This window comes from Buteo buteo, chromosome 23 (assembly GCF_964188355.1).
Source record: "Buteo buteo chromosome 23, bButBut1.hap1.1, whole genome shotgun sequence".
Taxonomy (NCBI): Eukaryota; Metazoa; Chordata; class Aves; order Accipitriformes; family Accipitridae; genus Buteo; species Buteo buteo.
Window position 1 is genome coordinate 3,036,006 of NC_134193.1, and position 18,142 is coordinate 3,054,147.

General features: G+C 44.2%; 1 protein-coding gene across 8 annotated transcripts in view; it reads left to right on the forward strand.

Annotated features, from left to right (window-relative positions):
• KLHDC8A (kelch domain containing 8A) overlaps positions 1-18,142 on the forward strand; it is a 33,981-nt gene that overhangs the window by 4,340 nt on the left and 11,499 nt on the right. For 5 of the 8 annotated variants that reach the window (XM_075056007.1, XM_075056001.1, XM_075056003.1 and 2 more), the window contains 6 exons: positions 1,466-1,539; positions 4,124-4,209; positions 5,452-6,623; positions 12,237-12,324; positions 12,486-12,695; positions 13,092-13,126. The gene's annotated coding sequence lies outside the window, so the exon portion shown is untranslated. Of the gene's footprint in view, positions 1-1,465; positions 1,540-4,123; positions 4,210-5,451; positions 6,624-12,236; positions 12,325-12,485; positions 12,696-12,777; positions 12,959-13,091; positions 13,127-15,620; positions 15,983-16,945; positions 17,033-18,142 lie in introns of those variants that run through there. The other 3 variants (XM_075056008.1, XM_075056006.1, XM_075056009.1) reach the window with 3 other exon arrangements.

Below are 18,142 nucleotides of genomic sequence, written 5' to 3' on the forward strand. Positions count from 1 at the left end.
AAGCCTCTGCCCTCTTAAGGGGAGGTAAATGAGGTGTGGCTTTAGGCAATTTTGCTCCTTAAAACAAACAGTCTCTGATCTCTGGAGTTTATCCCCCCCCATCAGGATGGCAAATGTTACAATCAAAATCAGGTCACTAGAGACCAATGCATGAAGGAGCAGCTGTTGCATGCAGTCATGCACAATATTTGTGTGCTAGAAATGATTCATTTAGTCTGTGTAATATATATGGAAATGTGCTGGAGGAGCATTGCCGAAAATAACCTATTGTATTCATACAGCCCTAACAGAGCTGATCTTTGATTTGTGGCCTTTATATGCCTTTTCCCTTTTTTGATATGTCAAATAAACATAGGCAATCTACCTTTTAGTTAGGTAGCATTACTTGACTGTACTTAATCTGTATGTATATGCTTCTTTTACACTGACATATCTGAATGCGATACCTTCAGCACTGAAAGCGTAAACTAAATGAAGGCTACAGCAGGGGGTTGTATGGAAAGAAAATCCTGTGGCAGAAGCACTCTGGATGAACAGATAAAGGAGGTGGAATAAAGAGAATGAAGTGAGGGGACCATTTTAGAGGTCTTGTAATATTCTGGAAAATCTGAGCTGAAAGGGGTTTTTACTCTTTTTACTCAAGTAGAACATTCTGTGTTTTAATCTCAAAAAGCCTTTTGGGGAGTTCCTTAGTACTAAAAGCTGTTTTGCTCCCACCTTTTCTTTATTGTAATGTCCTTTGAAGTTCTCTTCAAAGATTAAGCCAAACTTCCCATTTATTCTACAGACTGTAATGAACATCCAGCTTTGTTTAAGCAATTAGCTTGGTGGGGTGATTTCTGTTGCTATTCAAAAAAAAAAAAGTTCCAGAATCCTGAGCAGTTTAGACATGTTTTGAAAAAACACTAAGCCAACAGCTGTGCATTGGACTAATCTGACAGTATAGCAGCTGTCATAACAAAAGCAGAGCTGGTTCAAACACAGCTTCTTTGTGTAGTGATTGAAAATGATTTAAAGGAAAAGATTATTTACTGGCTCTACTGTGTTGAGCTGTGGGGCTGGATAAGTGACTGTTCACTTGTTTTTGGTATGTGATCCCCAACAGATGAATGGACTCTTAACCACTTCTTTACTCTAGCTTAGAGACTCAAATGTGTTTTGATACTCAGCTCTGCTGCTTGCTGCTGGCTTTGTTTGCAGTCCCTCTGTTTCTGGAACCATGTTATGTAGGTGCCTGCCTGGGTGCTGCTTGGTTGATGGCAAGCCATTTCAAGATGCACACAAACCACATCTGTAATCAAAGAATGCTCCAGTGAATGCACAAGAGGATAATTAAGCAATGTGATTTGTAAAGATGGCCTGAACTGTAGCTTTTTAAAGTATCAAATTATGCAACCTGGTATAGTTAGTTCAGGCTAATTTGCTTGTATTTTAAGGACCTTTTTTCCCCTTTCTCCTCATTCAGACAGCAGTACTGGAGTAACCTTTGAAACAAAAGACTTCAAAGTGACAGCAGCCTGTGCCTCTGGCTATGCTGAAGTAAGTAATCTACCAATGCATGAATATTTTATGTATCTACAGCTAAATGAAGGAAATTGCAAGTTGATATAAACTGATGTTCTTTGTATTAGCTCATGACAAATGCAGCAATTACCTCCAATCAGTTAATTATAGCATCCTTCTATGGCCTGCCTTCTACTTTCCTGAGCTTTCTTTTGTAAGAGTATTTGTTAAACTCGCAGTTCTTCTGTAGCTGCTTCACTGAAGAAGTACTTTCTTGTTATGCTATTTGAAAATATATTGACCTTTAATACCGTAGTGAAAGTCATCAGTCAATGACTTAGCAAAATTGACTGGGATTATTTACAGATTTTTCATTTGTTTATAGTCTTCACACGTGGAGATGTCTGAATATCACATGAAGCTTCTGTTGCCTGATGCAGATTACAGTCTGGTGGAGATCATAGCAAAGTATCTGTACTTGTTACACATTAATTTTGTTATGTCATTGCATCTGGCAATTCCTAAATCTAGAAGTGAACTTAAATTGGACTTCAATCACTGTTTGCTGTCTCCAAATTCTGACTTCCTAGCAATGACTATTAAAGGAAGCCAGGTTAATTTGTGGCAACAGAACATTAAGTGGCTTACTCGTACTCCATCTATTTGGGCAATCTAGTAGCTTTTAGTGCGTCCTAGATATGTTCATAAGAATAATTGGGAAGCTAGTGGCTAACAAATGAGAATTGTTGCCTCTTTATGATGGGCCATCTCACATTATATTTTTAAATATAAAAGAATTAGACAAAGGATTGCTAATTAAGAATAGAGTACATATCAGATGACTAATTAATGATAAAGTACAAGCTATCTTGAGGATTGCTTGAGTCCTCACTTATGGAATGTAAATTATTTCAGGCTTTTAGTTACATATGTCTAAATACAACTTTGCATTGTAACTGTATGTGTAGACTTGTCACAGGTGGAAAAATTGCAAGAAGTTTCTTGTTTAAATCTGTATGAATAACAAGAACATGTCTGTCTTGTATGGCATTCAGGACTTTGTGGTAACTCCCAATGAGAGGCTTTAATTATGTGCCCACAGCCTGCATTAATGAGTCTGTCTTGAAATACTAACAGGTAGAACAAATATTGCCGGAGGATGAATTGCCGATAGACCAGATGCAGGGACCAGAGAGATCAGCTGGCAGCAGTCCCCACAGCAGTCTCAAGGCTGTTTGCAGGAAAAGGGTATTACAGCACTGTTAACTTAAAATAGTCACCTCTCTGCACTTCCTCTGGGCACAAAACACTTCCAAGGTACAACCCTCAGACTAGTGCCCCATCCAAATGATACGAGTCACGGAATCTCATTTCACTTACTAATACAGCAGTACAGAAGCACATCCTTTGGTCTCTTAATCAGTCTTAAGCTTAGAAATCTTCCATCTTATCTGAATTTATTTAACATGCACTTCACAGTGCAGTGTAAGGATCCTCAGTCAACTCTGAGCAAATGAGCTTGCTTGTACTGGAGGAGTTCTGGCAGGGTAGCCAGATGTTCCCCTCAAGGCATTCCACTTCCTTCCCGGCATAGCTGTAACCTAGAAGATGGCTATCTTAAAGAAGATAGTGCTCCCTTTTGAAGAGAATATTTAGGAGAACTTTTTGATGTAGTTGTAGGATGAATTCCACTTAGCATTTAATATTCAGACATGGATCATCTTGAAACAGGCGATTGAGTGGATCTTTTTGCCCAAGCACTTACTTGTGTAATGTTAAATGTAGTAATCTGTTGAAAACTACAGTATTTAGGCTTCAGCCCTAGAAGTGGACCCTGTTGCATGATGTTAAAGGTGGTGGCTAAATCTTTGCAGGACATGGCCATGGGTCTCTTTGGCACAAGATTTCTGTCTCTCGGTGGCACCCAGCACAATGGGACTTCAGTCCTGAGTAAGGCCTTGGAGCATTAATGTAACAGGGATGTTGATTATAGAACTGTTTTCCTTGCATGCAGATGAGTTTGTTGAGCTGCTGTGATTAGATGACATGTCCGGAGGCAAAGTACTGTTTATTGTGCATTACTCACTGACTTGTGCAATAAATCAGTTTAAAGTAGTCTTTCTTTTTCCAGAAGGATGAGAAAATGGTGGACAAGAGTACAATGATATATTGAATACCAATTAGTATTCCAGAGGCATCCATGTTAGACAGAGTAGACTGCAGGCAACCAGCCTTTATTTTAACCTAATCTCTTGGTGATTTTAAGCACTTCCCAAAGGTGTTGGTTTTTTGGGGTTTGGGTTTTTTTTGCTATATGCAGAAGAGCAATCAGCAGCTTCCATTCACTGAACCACTTCTCATCAAGAAGTAACATGGTGTTTCTTATGTCTGGGCACCATCCTTATTAGACTGCTGTGATCATTGACATGCATTTACTTGTCCTTATTAGTCTTCTTTGGTAACACCAGGACCTCCAAAGATGAAGCATCCTCCCCCTTGAAATTAAGGTGGCCTTGCTCTAGTGTTCTCCAGCTTGTTGGGTAGCTTTGCTTCCTAGAAATGAAAAGCTTATGCACTAAGCTCATTGAATCTCTTGCCATACTTTCTCTTTTTTTATCAGATGAATGGAACGTCTAGTGATGGAACTGATGAAGATGACCGAGATGAAGCATGCTTTTCTGATTCTTTGCCTCCCGGGGGAATCAGGTACTGTGCGTTTAACCTGCCTTTTCCTCTTGTCCTCAACTACCTTTCCTTTGGTTTGTTTTCCTGTTTTGGAGAAGTTCCCTCATGGTTATCTGCAGATTAACATCTTTGAAAGCATAGTGTTTGTGGAAATTCTTTCTTAGAAAAGAAAGCTTTAGCAGAGAAATATCTGGAAGTAGATAAAAAAGATTCTGAAGTTGAAGAGTGCCTTAAGTGCAACATTGGAGTTTCAGCTGGGATTCCTGTGAGCCCACTGCCAGGTGATTACAATAGCAAAGAAACTGCAGTGCACTAGTGAATCTGCCAGGCCATTCAGCACCTTCTGCCCTTCTCTGCATCCGAACAAAAACAACACTTGTACAGTTGCACGGAGTCATAACAGCACTTTTTTGATGCTCAGGAAACCTGGTTTCCTATAAAGGCATTGCCTGGCTGATGGGATACCATTTCAATAAACCTGTTTCAAGAGTGCGTTGAAGTGAGATATTAACATTTGGCGGGGGGGTAGAAGGGGGCCATTTCCTTTAATGGATGAACTTCAGGTAGGTTCTAAGTGTGGGTGGCCTCTTTACAATTTCCTGCTTAGATACTGAAAGCAAAGCAGTCTCCACAGACTCCTTAGAGTCTCTTTCAGGTTTGAGCTCCTTTTTACAGCTTTGTAAAAATACACTCCCATTCTTCAGTTTTGCATGTACAGAAGAGGGAACACTGGGAGCCTGTCTCCTGCTGCTGTTAGAAAATCATGAAAGTGGGTTTGTGGTGGTTTTTTTTCTTGCATGGGAATACATGAATCAAAAGGGGTCCTGACCTGTAGATCATGCTTCAGCTAGAGGCTAACAGAAGTGCTTCTAGTGCTACTTTGCTAGCAGTTCTACAGCAGCAAATAGCAAGCATCTCCCAGAATGCTTGTTAATTCCTTGCATGCTATATCCCAGACACCTTTCCCTAGGTCTAAGAGGTGTTCAGCATGAGAGTTGAACAGCACTGGGTTATCCCACTGTGCCAGTTGCATAGAGGTGGTACTTGGGTTAATTTCTAAAGATTGTTGTTTTGTAACCGGGAGATTTGCTTTGTGGCTTGTGTTTTTGTTTTGTTTAACTCTTTTTTATTCTGCCCAAATTGCAAGATTCCATGCTCACTTGGTGGTAGGTCTCTATGTCTAAAAGATAATGGCTATTGGCTCTGTAAGGTCAGCAATGAGAATTCAGGTTACCTGAAACAACTTTTTATTTTCCCTCACAGATCCAGCAGGAAAAGGCCGAAGAAAAAGAGGAGGTAGTCACCAGCTCAGAAGAATATGAAGACAGCTGAAGTGGAAAAAAAGAGACATTGATGCAGGAAACTGGGAAGAACTGAGCAGAAATAGCACAGGAAGAGATCACTCAAAGTTTGATACCCACATATGCCTGTGAGGATTGTGATATTTGCTATTGTTGTGTTTGTGATCTTCGTGCATATCATTAATGGAGGCTAATAAAACTAGTCTGCTCATAAACCTCATTCTGTGAAGAAAACAAAAGCACTGTCCTGATGACATAAGCAGCATTTAGTGGTGACTACAAAACCAAAGAATGCACTTTTTTCTCCCTGCTACTTGTGAACAAGCTCTTCAGGCAGTGAATTAAAAGGCTAGTAGGAGGGTGAAAACAGCCTGTGACTTGTCTTTGCCTGGTGTTCACTATATACAGTAGCTCCTAACTCTTGGAAATGTGACGTGCTATACTGTTTCTCCTTTGCTGAAGCCACGTTCGCACATTTTGTGCCCCAGCTAGAGAGTTTAATCAGTCGGAGGTGTTTGGAGTTCTGCATGGCTTGGTTTTTCTGAAGCTGCCTGTGGCTGGGATTACTGCATCGTTGAGAACTTATAGCTTCTCTGTGCTCTGGTTATCTTATATCAGAGAAACAGCAGATATAAATTGAGGGAACAAATTGCTTGCCAATCTGGCAAGACAGGGAATGGCTCTAGCATATAATACAAGCCATGAGGGATCAAAGGAGGAGTTACTATATCTTAACCACTTCTGGAAAAATGTTCTTGCCCCTTCAAGTCTATAAATGTTATTGAAAAGGGGAGAATGGTGGAAGTGAGGATCTCCCATCGTTGGCCTGCTACTCTTCATCTGAGGAGGACCTGATTTTGTGTGCAATGTTCTCATAAATCATGACACTCAAATTTAAATGACTTACGGGTTAAGATCAAGCTGAGGCCTTTTAGTATCTTTTCACAGGAGAAATGCAGAACTTTGAGCCTGGCACGTAATCTGAAGAAAAGCACTGCAGCACCTTAAAATTGCTGAAGGCATTTGATTTAAAAACTGCTGGTTTTTTCCTGTTGTCTGTGCCAGCTTTGCCAAGAAAGAAAATTTTGTTTCCCTAGATTTGACACTTTGGTTTAAGAGGAAAATCCTCCCTGTGTAAGTCATAACGCAGTAAGCTAGTGGTATGAGATACTGAATGGTTTCCTTAACTTCTGAGATATTTTGCTTCATCTTTAAGATGTGTGCACTTTGTAATCTTTACCTTGCATCTTGGGAATAGCTTTAATGTGAGGTAAGAAGGTACCTCTTTTTCTAAGTAGGATAAATGGTAATAAATGAAAAAGTGGGGGGTTGACTCCTGCAACAGTCTAAGTAAATGGAATTAAGGTGGCTGGCTTTCCACCAAGGTGTGGCGTTAACTCTCTGTTCTCAAATGTTCCCTGCTTTGTGAAGCTCATTTTCCAGTTTAGCAAGTGCGATGAAAGCTGGAATGTGCTATGTCTTTGCTTGATGTTGCATTCATAGGAAAATAATTTTTAGCTGCTTCAAATTGCCATGTAAATACCATTGCTTCCCTGTTAAGTAACTGATAGACCCTGTCAGTTCTAGTTCACACTCTGAGGCTTTGCTCTTTGCTGCTTATATGCCCCCGCTCTGTCTAGCCATCTTGCACTTCCTCAGCAAAACCTTGTTGTGAATGATTCAGCTGATGCGTGGTAGCTTTGATCTGGTTATTCAGGGTGGTGGTGAAGGGCTGTATAGTCATGCCATTCCTCCTAACTAACTTCAGAGCCTTGTTCTTATCGGGGAAACAAAGTTATCATTTATTCCTCTCATTTGAAGATGTATGAAATGAGGTGTAATTCTTCCTTCTTAGCATCGGCTATCTCACTTGGAGAGCACTGTGGGGTAGCCAACATGCGTTTTCCCTCTCTGTTTTTCTGTCCTGAATTTAGTGGATTACTCTAGTCCCTCCTTTCAGTTGAGGATGGCAAAGCATTGGCTCCAGTGATGAGGATTTTTTGAATCCTCCTGGCAATGGATAGCAGAAACATTAATCTCGTGCTGTTCAACATGCGAGGGGTGTGTGCTCTCGTGTTGAAGGATATGTGCTGTTCTGATATGTTATATGAAGTAAGTGTGTTACTGCCCAACACTGTTTTATTGGGTCTTGTCTTTGATATAAATGCTTAGAGGACAAATGTTCCTAATCAGTTATCTTAAAAAAAAAAAAAAAAAAAAAAAAAAAAAATTAGACCAGGCCCCTGGGCACATTAGGCACTGCAGCTTAAGCCACACTTGGAAAAGAAACTCCTATTCTGGCTCTTGTGTAGCACAGGAGGTAGGCTTGCTGGGCTTGTTGAAAATGTCAGTTATCCCGGGTTTCCTCCTAGCCTCAGGTGATGGTACTGACTCCCTGTTACTGCCTGACTTTCTTGAAGAAAGTTGTACTGAGCTGTAAGTCTTGTTAATATTGGATTTGGATTAAAAACATGTTCCTCTCCTGACTCAAAATGGGGGAGGAACAGCTTCCTCCAACCCCAGAGAAGTTCAATTTGTGCCAAGACTCCTCTAGCTCAGTGGAAATGAATAAGGCAGAGTAGCGATCTTGCCAGAACAGAGTAGGACCTAATCCTCCTTCCCTGGGGAGTGAGCTTAGCACGTATTGTGCTTGCTCACTTTATTGAACTGATCATCAGAACAAACAAACATCATGTAGGTATTGTCTGCACTGGGAGAAGGCAAGCTGTGTCCCATTCCACCCCACTCTGTATCCCTGCTCCCAGTTAGCTGCGATCCCAACCACTGAAAATTAGAGGTAAAGGGAGTACCTACTTTTTGGCAGATTATTTTTAAGGTATATGATAACTAAATTTGTTGTCTTGGCTAACAGCAGTGGCGAAGGTGCAAGGTAAGAAAATAAGGATGCAGTGCTGCTCTGTTCTTGCCTGCTTTGTACAAAAGGGGATATTGAGGACTGCACTGGGAGTGCTAGGGATAAAGTCATGGGACACCATTGATACAGTGGAATGCTTCCAAATACGGTGATTTTTTTCTCGGTAAGTAAACCCCTATGCAGATAGCATAGTTTGCCATCTGGAAAACAGATCCATTAATCCATTTGGAAAGGTAGATTTTGAAAGGGCTCTTGCCCTCTCCTAGCTGGGTGCTCCTATTTCCTAGTGTCTCTTATTAGAGCAGCTCTTCCTGCTGGGTTTGGCTCTTATTTGCTATTAGGAAGACACATGGGAGAGAAAAGAAGTGCCTCCCCAGAGGTGACAGACTTTGTCTAGTTTTAGTTGGCAAATGTGAGGTCTGGATCCACTTTATTTTGACAGAAATAATGGACCATTATTAACTGTTCCGCTCTAAAACTAGCGTGGAGGCAAGGCATTTTGTTAGGTGATTGGGTTGATTTTTTTTTTTTGACATAAAATTACTTTACACTTATAGCATACTGTGATTTAAGAGGTCATAATAAGATTTGTGGTGATGGATCTCCCAAGGCACCCAGCCCTGCCGTGTCTGCAGTTTGCACTGCTTTCCCAGTGGCTGGAAGGAAAACATCACTATCAACACTGGCCCTGCTTAATGCCAGGGATCATGGATGTTTGCTCTTGAGCCCGAAGCGTATGAGATCAATTGATTTGGCAAACAAATCTAGCTCAGCTCTGTGCAATCTCAGGTAGGTCTTGCTATGTCTGGGAATTTAGAGAAAGAAAAGAAAGAGGGTGCCAGTTTCCTGGACTGCTGAAGGCTTCACCCCTCCTTGGGAAGCAGCCTTGCATTTGGCTGTTATAGGAATGGACTTGCTGCCTCTTGCTGAAACTGTCTGGAAATTCAGACGTTACAGTAGGCATAACCATAAAAGGGTTGTGTTTAATAAAATGCTAGTGCCTGAGAGCACTGATAGGCTTTTCTTTTAAATCTGTTTGACAGGGTTGTGAGTCCTTACGATGAATGCAAGGCACGCTAATGGGTCATGTGCTGGGAGGAACTTCCAGCAGTGGATTGCTAAACTTGGCAAAGGTTGCTTGTGTCCCGGTGGGATTGGGGTGGGGACTGCTCTGTGTCTTAACCCAGTTCCAGTTGTTGGCATTTAGGATGAAATACGCATGTGGCATTATCTGCTGAGGAAAGATGATGATACTTAAAACTGAGCTAGGAGATCTTGCCCTAAAGCAGGGATTTAAGTTAAATGGTTTGGTCTGGGATTTCCTTTTCATCCAGGAGGTAGAAAACCCCTGTGTATTTCCATTCTTCGCCATAAAAGAAAACTCCAGTAGGGTGGCATTTAAGGAGCATGTCACTCATGGGGATTTTGCTCTAGATCTAAAGGAGAATAGGACTTGACACCTCTCTGATGGCAGCAGAGAAAATAGTTGTTCTGCTTGCTGTTCTGCAGTTTTTCCTCCTCTTGCCTGAACTGTCTCACTTCTCAGTCTTTGCCCCCAGCCCCTCTTACCCTGCTTTGCTAAGTTCCCTTGAAAGCGTGGATAGGATTACTGATGAACTGACATCCCATTACCACCCACCTCCTCCAGTTTAACAGCTAACCCCTGCCCCGCATCTCAGGCGAAGCAGGGCATCTCGCACCTTCCCTGCCACTCGGAGCCCTGCGGATGGCTGGCAGGTTGCTATCAGAAGCTGTCTCCCCCATGTCTCTAATTTTATGCACTGCAGCCTTCTCCACTAGAGACCTGTCAGCAAGGATCTATGCTTGGCAGAAATAGCTCTGGGAGAGTAATGACAGCAAAATGGATGCTAAATAGGGAATAGTAGAAGTGCTGTAGCAGTGAGGTCAATTATAATCAACTTTCCTGTAACACATCTATTCTCAGAGACACCCCAGGATGGGCAGCAGCTGGGGCTGGGAGATGTCTGGAGAATGGAAGCTACAGAAGACAAGTCTTGGTTAGATGGGTGAGGCAATCTCATCTTCCCTCTGCATCTGCCTTGTTCTTTCTGGGGATGGTTTTTCTCTGCTGCTGCAGCGATCTGAGCAGCTCAGGATCTACTCATCGCTTCCCTTGGCTTTACTGGCCTTTAGCTACATACAACTGTGCTTAAGATCTTGCAGGTGCAGAAGCAATTTTGCAGCCAGTCTGTAAGGAGCAGGGGAACATCTAGGGGAGACGCTGGTCGGAGGTGCTTGCCAAGCAGTCACAGTCCAGCCAAGCTCAAAATGAATTGCTGCGGATGGACACGTGGAGGGTTTTGGTGACTTGTCACAAAAGCCTCATGTGATAAAGCCAAGAATAGAACTTCTTAATCCAGGGAGAATTGGGCAAAAGTATGTTGTTACAGATATGTTTGCCCATGAATTTAGCTTTGGGGATCAGCAAAACAAAGAGAAGAATTCTGAGAAATTGGAGTGTTTCATTATGGCAACCTTTGAAACAGCATCTTGACTTCTGAAAGCATTTCATTTTCAAACTGGTCTTTTTTTTCTTTTTAAAGCACAAAATGCTTCAACATTTAGCCCCCAAAGGAAAGAAAAACAATGTTCTCTGCAGTTTAAATGAAATTTTTTGGGGGCGGATTAGGACTTAATTCACCAAAATCTATTAAAATATTTTTTTTACAGAAAATCAGAATTATACACTGACGTTTTTTACCCACATCCCGCCTTTCAAATCCATTCTTTACACAGTCTGCTCTTGTCTCTTATTGCTGCCTGGTCCATGAATGATTAACCCTCGCTTCCTTTGAAGACTAGAGAACAAAACACCGCTGTTCAAAGTCCCTTTTCTTGCTCAGGCATTCATCTCTTTCTCAGAGCTAGACGTGGTCTGCGGAAAACCCAAGGCACTTTGTACCCTGCACTGGAATATATTGACTCTTGTTGGACTGCTCAGGAAGGCAGATGTGATCTTCCATTATAACAGACACTCCCTTAATGAACACAGAAGAGATGCAGCTTGTGATAACCAGCAAACCACTGCTTTATTTCAGTATTCTGGTAACTGTGCGTGGAGATCAGCTGTGCCTAGCCCTGCTATGTCTTGCATAAACCCTCTTCCTGGGAACAAACAGCTTTTTTTTCAGTTTTATATAAACATAGACTTATGTTTTGTTTTTATAAAAAGCATGCAAAGCCAGATGCATCCATAGCCTAACTAGTTAGACAGCTTAAAGCTTTTTCACGCTGCTGATGAAATTCTGCTAACTGTAGCTAATTTTGAATGTTACTGTGTGTGCAGGGGTTTTTTGTTTTTTGGTTTTTTTTCCCAGCAACTGTCGTTTCAAAGTGCCTGTCTGTCCTGAAATGATGTCTCTCTGTGTTTGTCAAATGGGCAGACACAGCTGGTGGACTTCTCCCTGTGGGTTAAATATTCTGATTGAGAGATCCTGAAGCTCTTGGCTGCTGTCTCCACATATTAAGGTGACTATCTGCACTGTAACCAGCTCAGGGCCCTGCAGGAGGGAGAATTAATTAATTAACTAGTTAATTAACTGTCAGGTTGCCAAATCTGTGGAAGAAATGACAGGGGAGGACTGAATGCAGGGAGACTAGAGACAGCATTGCTCTCCACTGATTGTGCCAAAGCATGGTCTCCCATGGTCAGCAGTGCCGGGAGGGCTGTGTGCTCCAGCCACTGCTGGCACGGAGATATGCGTGGGCAGCTCTTGGACCTCTTGCATGTTTTTCCCCTTTATCTACAAGATCCTATCTCTTCTGAAACAAAAGCCTTTTACTGGCCTTCCAGGGCTGATTTTTGCTGCTTTTTTCCCCTATTTTCTTACCTCCTGGCCTGCTAACTGCAGTTTAACATGCCTTTCCCAAGCACTTGGGAGAAGTGGTCTGGTCAAGAGTGGTCGTTGGATTGAATTGGCTCAACCTGAAGTGATGCAGGTAAGAAAGAAGAAAAAAAAATGTTACCGTTTGGCTTATTTGTGTAATTTGCAGGAATTCCTGCAACTCTCCTGCTGTTCCCATGGAAACAGATGTTGAATTGCAGGAAACTGCTACAGGTTTTCAGGACTATTATTTCTTTTTTTTTTTTTCTTTAACAGGGACACCTCCTTCATCATTTCCAAGCAGCCTGGAAAAGTTGTTCTTTTTGAGGCACAAATCTGGAGTGAGCCAGGGCCTTCCTTGTCTTACAAGTTCTTCAAGTTATCTCGAGAGGTCTCCTTAGCGACAAGCAAGACACTGCCAGGAAAAGATGCTATCGGGAGGAGGGTAAACTCCGCTTTCCTCGCGGCGTTAGCTGCCAGGCGATGGTGAGTTTGTTTCCCTAGCTGCTGGTGGGTAGCAGAGTGTGTCCCTCCCTCCTTCCCAGCGCAAGCCCTGTGCCGTGGGAAGGGCTTGCTGGCCACCGGGTTGTTAGTGCTGTGCAATTTTCACTGTTCAAAAAGCATCTGCTGAGCGAAGCCAACGCCTGCCTTTGTATGAGGGCTCGGGTCTCTGTAGCGCATTGTGTAAGCTCTGTCCTTCCGAGACAGACAGTTATTTTCCAGCCTGTCAAGTCTGACTCATCCACCAGGCAAGTCGGGTGTCAGGGATAGAACACCTGGGGCTTTATGGCCAAGCTGCTGTACCTGTCTCCCTGCTTTTATCCAATTTAAACTCGCCCTCTTCCCCTGCCTTCATCTCTCATTTCTCTGGTCTTTTTGCAGGTGTTGACGTGGTGCAGACTGTTCATCCTGGGAAGGTAAGGCTGCTTGCATTCATCTAAGAAATGACACTGGCCAGTGAAAGGTCATCAAGGGGTTTTTTTTGGAGTTACTTTGTTTTGTTTTTAACTGGGTGAATTAAACGCTTATGAAGATGAAAGAGTATTTGTTTTAATAAGTTATTAGCATCAGATATGTAGGACTATGAGGATGAGGATTATCAAGGCTTTTTGGCAGAGCTCTACCAGGGCCTTGGTCTGTGTCACACCATCTCTGCTCCCTATTTTATCACAATCTATCGTGTTTCTGCTACCAGCCAGAGGCTCTGGCTGACCCAAGGACCCCACTCACCGGGTGCTGTACACACAGCATGGGGAACCCAACTGCTGCCACGAAACAACAGGTGAAATGGGCAGACAAAAAGCAGGAAGGAAAACGAAAAGCAGATGGAGGGCTTGAGATCAAACAGCAATGTAGAAAACCAAAACCAACCAAATAAAAAACCCACAAAAAAAAAAAAAATCTAAACCAACCAACCAAAAACCCACCTGGGGCCAAACCCAGTGTCCTGGTCCCACAAAGCAGGAGCATCCAAATGATTTGAAACACCAACCTGCTGTTCTGTTTCAGTGGGTTTTGTAAGCCACAGTTTATCACCAGTTTTAAAATGGAAACGGCTGTGTAATACGATTGCAAGGGCCAGCTGCAATCTGTCACAGCCCCTTCACCATCACCCATAAAGGTCACCCATTGCCAGGCTGCTTTGATGGTGCCCAGCATGGGAGCCCCGTGGTTTAATTTGGGGACAGAGAGGAGCTGCCAACCCTGTGGCTTGACCACCGGTTCATCTCACCAGCCTGCCCTTGGCTGTGTTCTGCAGCCTCCCCTTTCCTTCCCCATGCCTCCCTACCCCCATGAAACTGAGCTTTCTGCAGGCAGCTCTTCAGGGGCTCCAGAATACTTTTTGTGATGTTTTTTGACTGTGTGGGGGTTTTTTTTACCTCCTGGCTTTGTAAGTAGGGAGCTTTCAAGCTTGCTGGAAACCTTAGTTCAGAGCTGCCTGGACTCATCTGTAACCAGTCTGGTAAATAATAACAACTTAAAAATACTAAGTGTCCAATAATGCCAGACTGCTAATAGCCCCTGTGTTAAAATCCAGTTTGATGGGGTCTCTTAAAATTTCTTAAGAGGTAAATGCCTTTGTAATGAACATCTTAATGTTAGATTGGCCCTGCGCTTGAGGTTTTTATTTAAATGCAAATTGAATCCTCCCACCGGAAAGCTAACAGGAGATTAAAATAGCTGGTAGGGGATGACAATTTGCTTTATGTAGAGTCATTTGACTCAACTTCTTGTTGATTTCCTCATTTTTCTTATTTTATGGCTAGAGCTGCTTTAAAGTACTTCCCTATCTCAACCAGCATGAGCTATCGGCAAGAATAAACCTTTTCTGGATCATTATGGGCCTGAATTGGGGTCAACACCAAGGGGCTTTTGCAAGCCAGGGCTGAACTGGAAACCTCCTCCAGCCATCTCTGGAGACTGTCCCTGGTCTGGGCTGCAGGGAAGTGGCCAGTGGAGAAGCGACTCCCTCTGAGATGAAAATAGGAGACTCTTGCAGCTCTGGAAGCTGCAGGTTCAAAGGCTGTTGAGTGCTTGAGCACCTGATGCTGCTGTGTGGGTACTGGCTGTGCCCCAAGTCATGCGTGCTCGGAGCTCTGTGCCGGTGGGGAAAGATGTATGAGCACAACGCTGAAAGGAGCAGAAATCTCTGGGGGTGTCAGGGACTTTCAGAGCTCAGGGGGTTCCTGAAGGATTAGAAACATCTGCTGGGCTGAACTGGAAATGTGTCTCTGGGGAGGAGCTTTGAAGCTCGATGGAAGATGCATCGAAAATATCTTTCTCTTTTGGCTTTTGCTTAGAAATGATTTTTCTGCAAAGTTGTTCTGCAACACTTTTAGGAGAAGAGTGGAGAAGCAGGTCAGGGAAGCGAAAGCCTGGGATATCCAGCAGGCTGGGAAACCGGGGCCCAAAGGTCCCTACATCCTACTGCTGTCTCTGCAACCTCAGAGCAAAGCGTGCTCTTCACGGGACGCCTGGAGCCAGAGTTGCAGAGAGCAGAAGCTCTGGGGTTGCTGCTGCCTGAACTGCCCCTGCCGTGCCCTTGTTTTCCCCACGGTGGGTGCCCGTGGGGTGCGTGTCCATCAGATGTGCGCACCAGCGCTGGGCTCTTCTCTCTGGCAGCGTGGGGTCCACCAGCTCCCAGCCACAACTGGGACCCAGCCTGGGGCAGACCCCCAGCTCTTCCCGGAGTGGGTCCCGCTGCAGCCCAGGGAATGCCGCAGCAGCGCGTTTGGGTCTCTGCCTCCTCTCGGAGGCAGCTCCTGCTTTTCAGCTCCTGCTCCCCTCTTTTTGTCCATCTATTTCCCTTTCCTAGGAGTTTTGTTTTTGCAGGCAGGGACCAGCCGTTACAGAACATCCTGTGCAAGCGTGGGGAGCCATAAAAGGCTTAAGTATGGGTCTGGTAATGCACTGTGCACGCACGCACGCACACCCCCGGCTGTCGGCACTGAGGAAGAGACCAGATGGGGAAACACTCTCCCTCTTAATTGCCCTACATCTCTGGGAGGGTGAAGATTAGGGCTGCTGAATTTATGCTGATTTTTTTTTTTTCTCTCCTCGCATCCTTCCCACGCAGCCCTTCCAGTCCTGGCTGCTCCCATCGCCGCTCGCATCCCCCTTGCCAGGGCTGTGGGGTGCCGGGAGGGACGGAGGGTGCGGGAGGGAGCTGGGAGGAGGGGGATGCTCCGCAGGCGCCGAGGATTTGGGTGTTGAAGAGCGTTTCTAGCAGAGAGCCATGCTCTACCTGGATTCGGCGCAGCTTCCCGGGAGCTGTGAGTATATCCGTGCTTCCCGAGCTCTTCTGGCAGGAGGGAGGGAGTTTCTCGCTGGAGGTCAGCGGGTTATTGGGGGTGGGTGGGAGGGGGATGCTTTGGAGGAGGACAGCTTTCTCCCAGTGTCAGGCCAGGCTTTTAATGAGCAACCAGAAACAAAGCTTTGAGTTTGTGTTTCCCTCCCCGAAAAGTGGGTTAAGGAGGATGTTTTTTCCTTTACTTTTTTTTTTTCTTCTCCCCCCAGTAGTCCCCAAATCCCATCTTTTCAGCCTCTCTCCCAGACCAGGCCCTGGCAGCTGAGGCAGGCAGCAGCGATGGGTGCCTGCGCTGTGCTACCCCCAGCTGAGATCTGGCCCAAGCTCTTCACATTCCCTCCGGAGGGATGCAGCCTAAATACAGAGTAACAGGAGCTTTATAAACATAACCAGCGAGACTGCAGGGCTTGAAAAAGATCTTCTTAGTTGACCTGTGAGAAAGAGAAGCTGTTTGCGCAAAGAGCAGAGGCAGCCTGTGGGGGCAAGGGGAGGGGATGCAGGATGCTGCTGGGAGTCGGACTGGGGAAGGGGTACCCTGCAGTCTCGCAGGTGGATTATCTTTTCTCTTGATGAAATTGTAACACTCTCTCTTGAGACAAACTGTGATGTGAATAAACCTTACCTTGTTCTGCTGATTCTTCAGCCCACCCTGGAAAAAAGGATGGCCTGGGCTCTTTCCCTGTGCTAACAAGTGCCAAAAAACAAAACCTCTTTTCTCCCTGTCCCATAGCCTGCTAAAGCTCCTGGCATCCTTCTAATCCACCACTGCTGTGCTCTTAGCTGTGGAATATTTCCTTCCATGACCTCTCTGCCTTCCTCCTATTAGCAATCTCAGGAAATTGCATTTGGCATGATGAGGCTGGAAATGATCTCAAGGGACTGGTAATGGGGGGAAGGGGTGTAGCTGGGGAGGAGGTCAGATCAGTCAGAGCCTGCTGTCTTCACGTTCAAACTGCCCCTACTTATGTCTGCAAAGAGAGATGCTCAGGAACAGAAGGAATGGAATGAACTGCTTGTGAGTGCTGCTGCTTTTTCTTTGCTTGGTACAATTAATTCTCTTATAATTGCAATGCTTTTTGTCTTCCCTTATATCTAAACAGTCTCTTTTGCCAGCTGGGTAATTTGCAGAGAAAGGCAGGGAACTAGTGGATTTTTTTGTTGTTATTTTTCTGGGTAGCTGTTACTATGGCAAGGAAACTTGATTCAGTGTGAAGAGAGGTCAGAAATACCAGACTGAAAATTTCATGCATGTTCTGTTTAAAGCCTCAGCTGCCAGGGTTTGAGCAAGAGAGAAGTAAAGGCACCAGAGTCTCCAGTTTTCAAAGGCTTTTTAAAAGCCTTTTCTGTTTAAAGTTGGAGTTACTTGAAAACCTAGACCTGGTATTACATGACCTTGCGGGCTAGGACCATATAATAGTCAAAGCTTGTAGAAAGGCTGTCTATATCTTGTTCTGAGTGTCACCAAGAAATGAGAGTGTGAGTTTGGGACAGGAGCTCAGGCTTCTCCCACGCTGGGGACATTACAAAGGTGCCAGATTTTTCCAAAGACCTTGATCCCACTAAGAACCTCAAATAAGCGGTGAGGGTTTGAAGAGAGCCGTGTCCGTGGGGGTGCTGAGCTCTCTGGACTACTGTACAATGGAGTTTTGGGGTGCTGGGCTCCTCTGAAAGTCTGCTCTCTTGGGTGGCAGAGAAGTGAGCTTTCTCCCTGCAGGAGAAGGGATTTACGGCTCCCTTCTGGGTGCTGAGCAGGGGGAAATGTGGACTTAAAGCTGCCTGGAAAAATCTGCCCCTGTGAATGTTGTTTCTTGCTAGCTGTATCTTTGCTGAAATAAAGATGCCTTTTTTTTTTTTTTTTTTAACAGCAAAGGTTGGTACCTGAGTCCACAGGGACAGAGCTGCCTCATGCTGTGCTCATGTTTATCTGACAATGCAAAGGGTGGTTACACCATGATATTTATGTGCTTCTAGGAGGAAAAGCAGCTCACTTCAATTACAGGGATTAATGGGGAGGTTTAGGTGCTGCTCCCACATCTGAAACTTTTCAATGTGTTATTTGAGACGCGCTGTATCCTGCTAGCTTCCAGTGTAGATGAAAACAGCATAAAGTTGTCACTGTTTACTG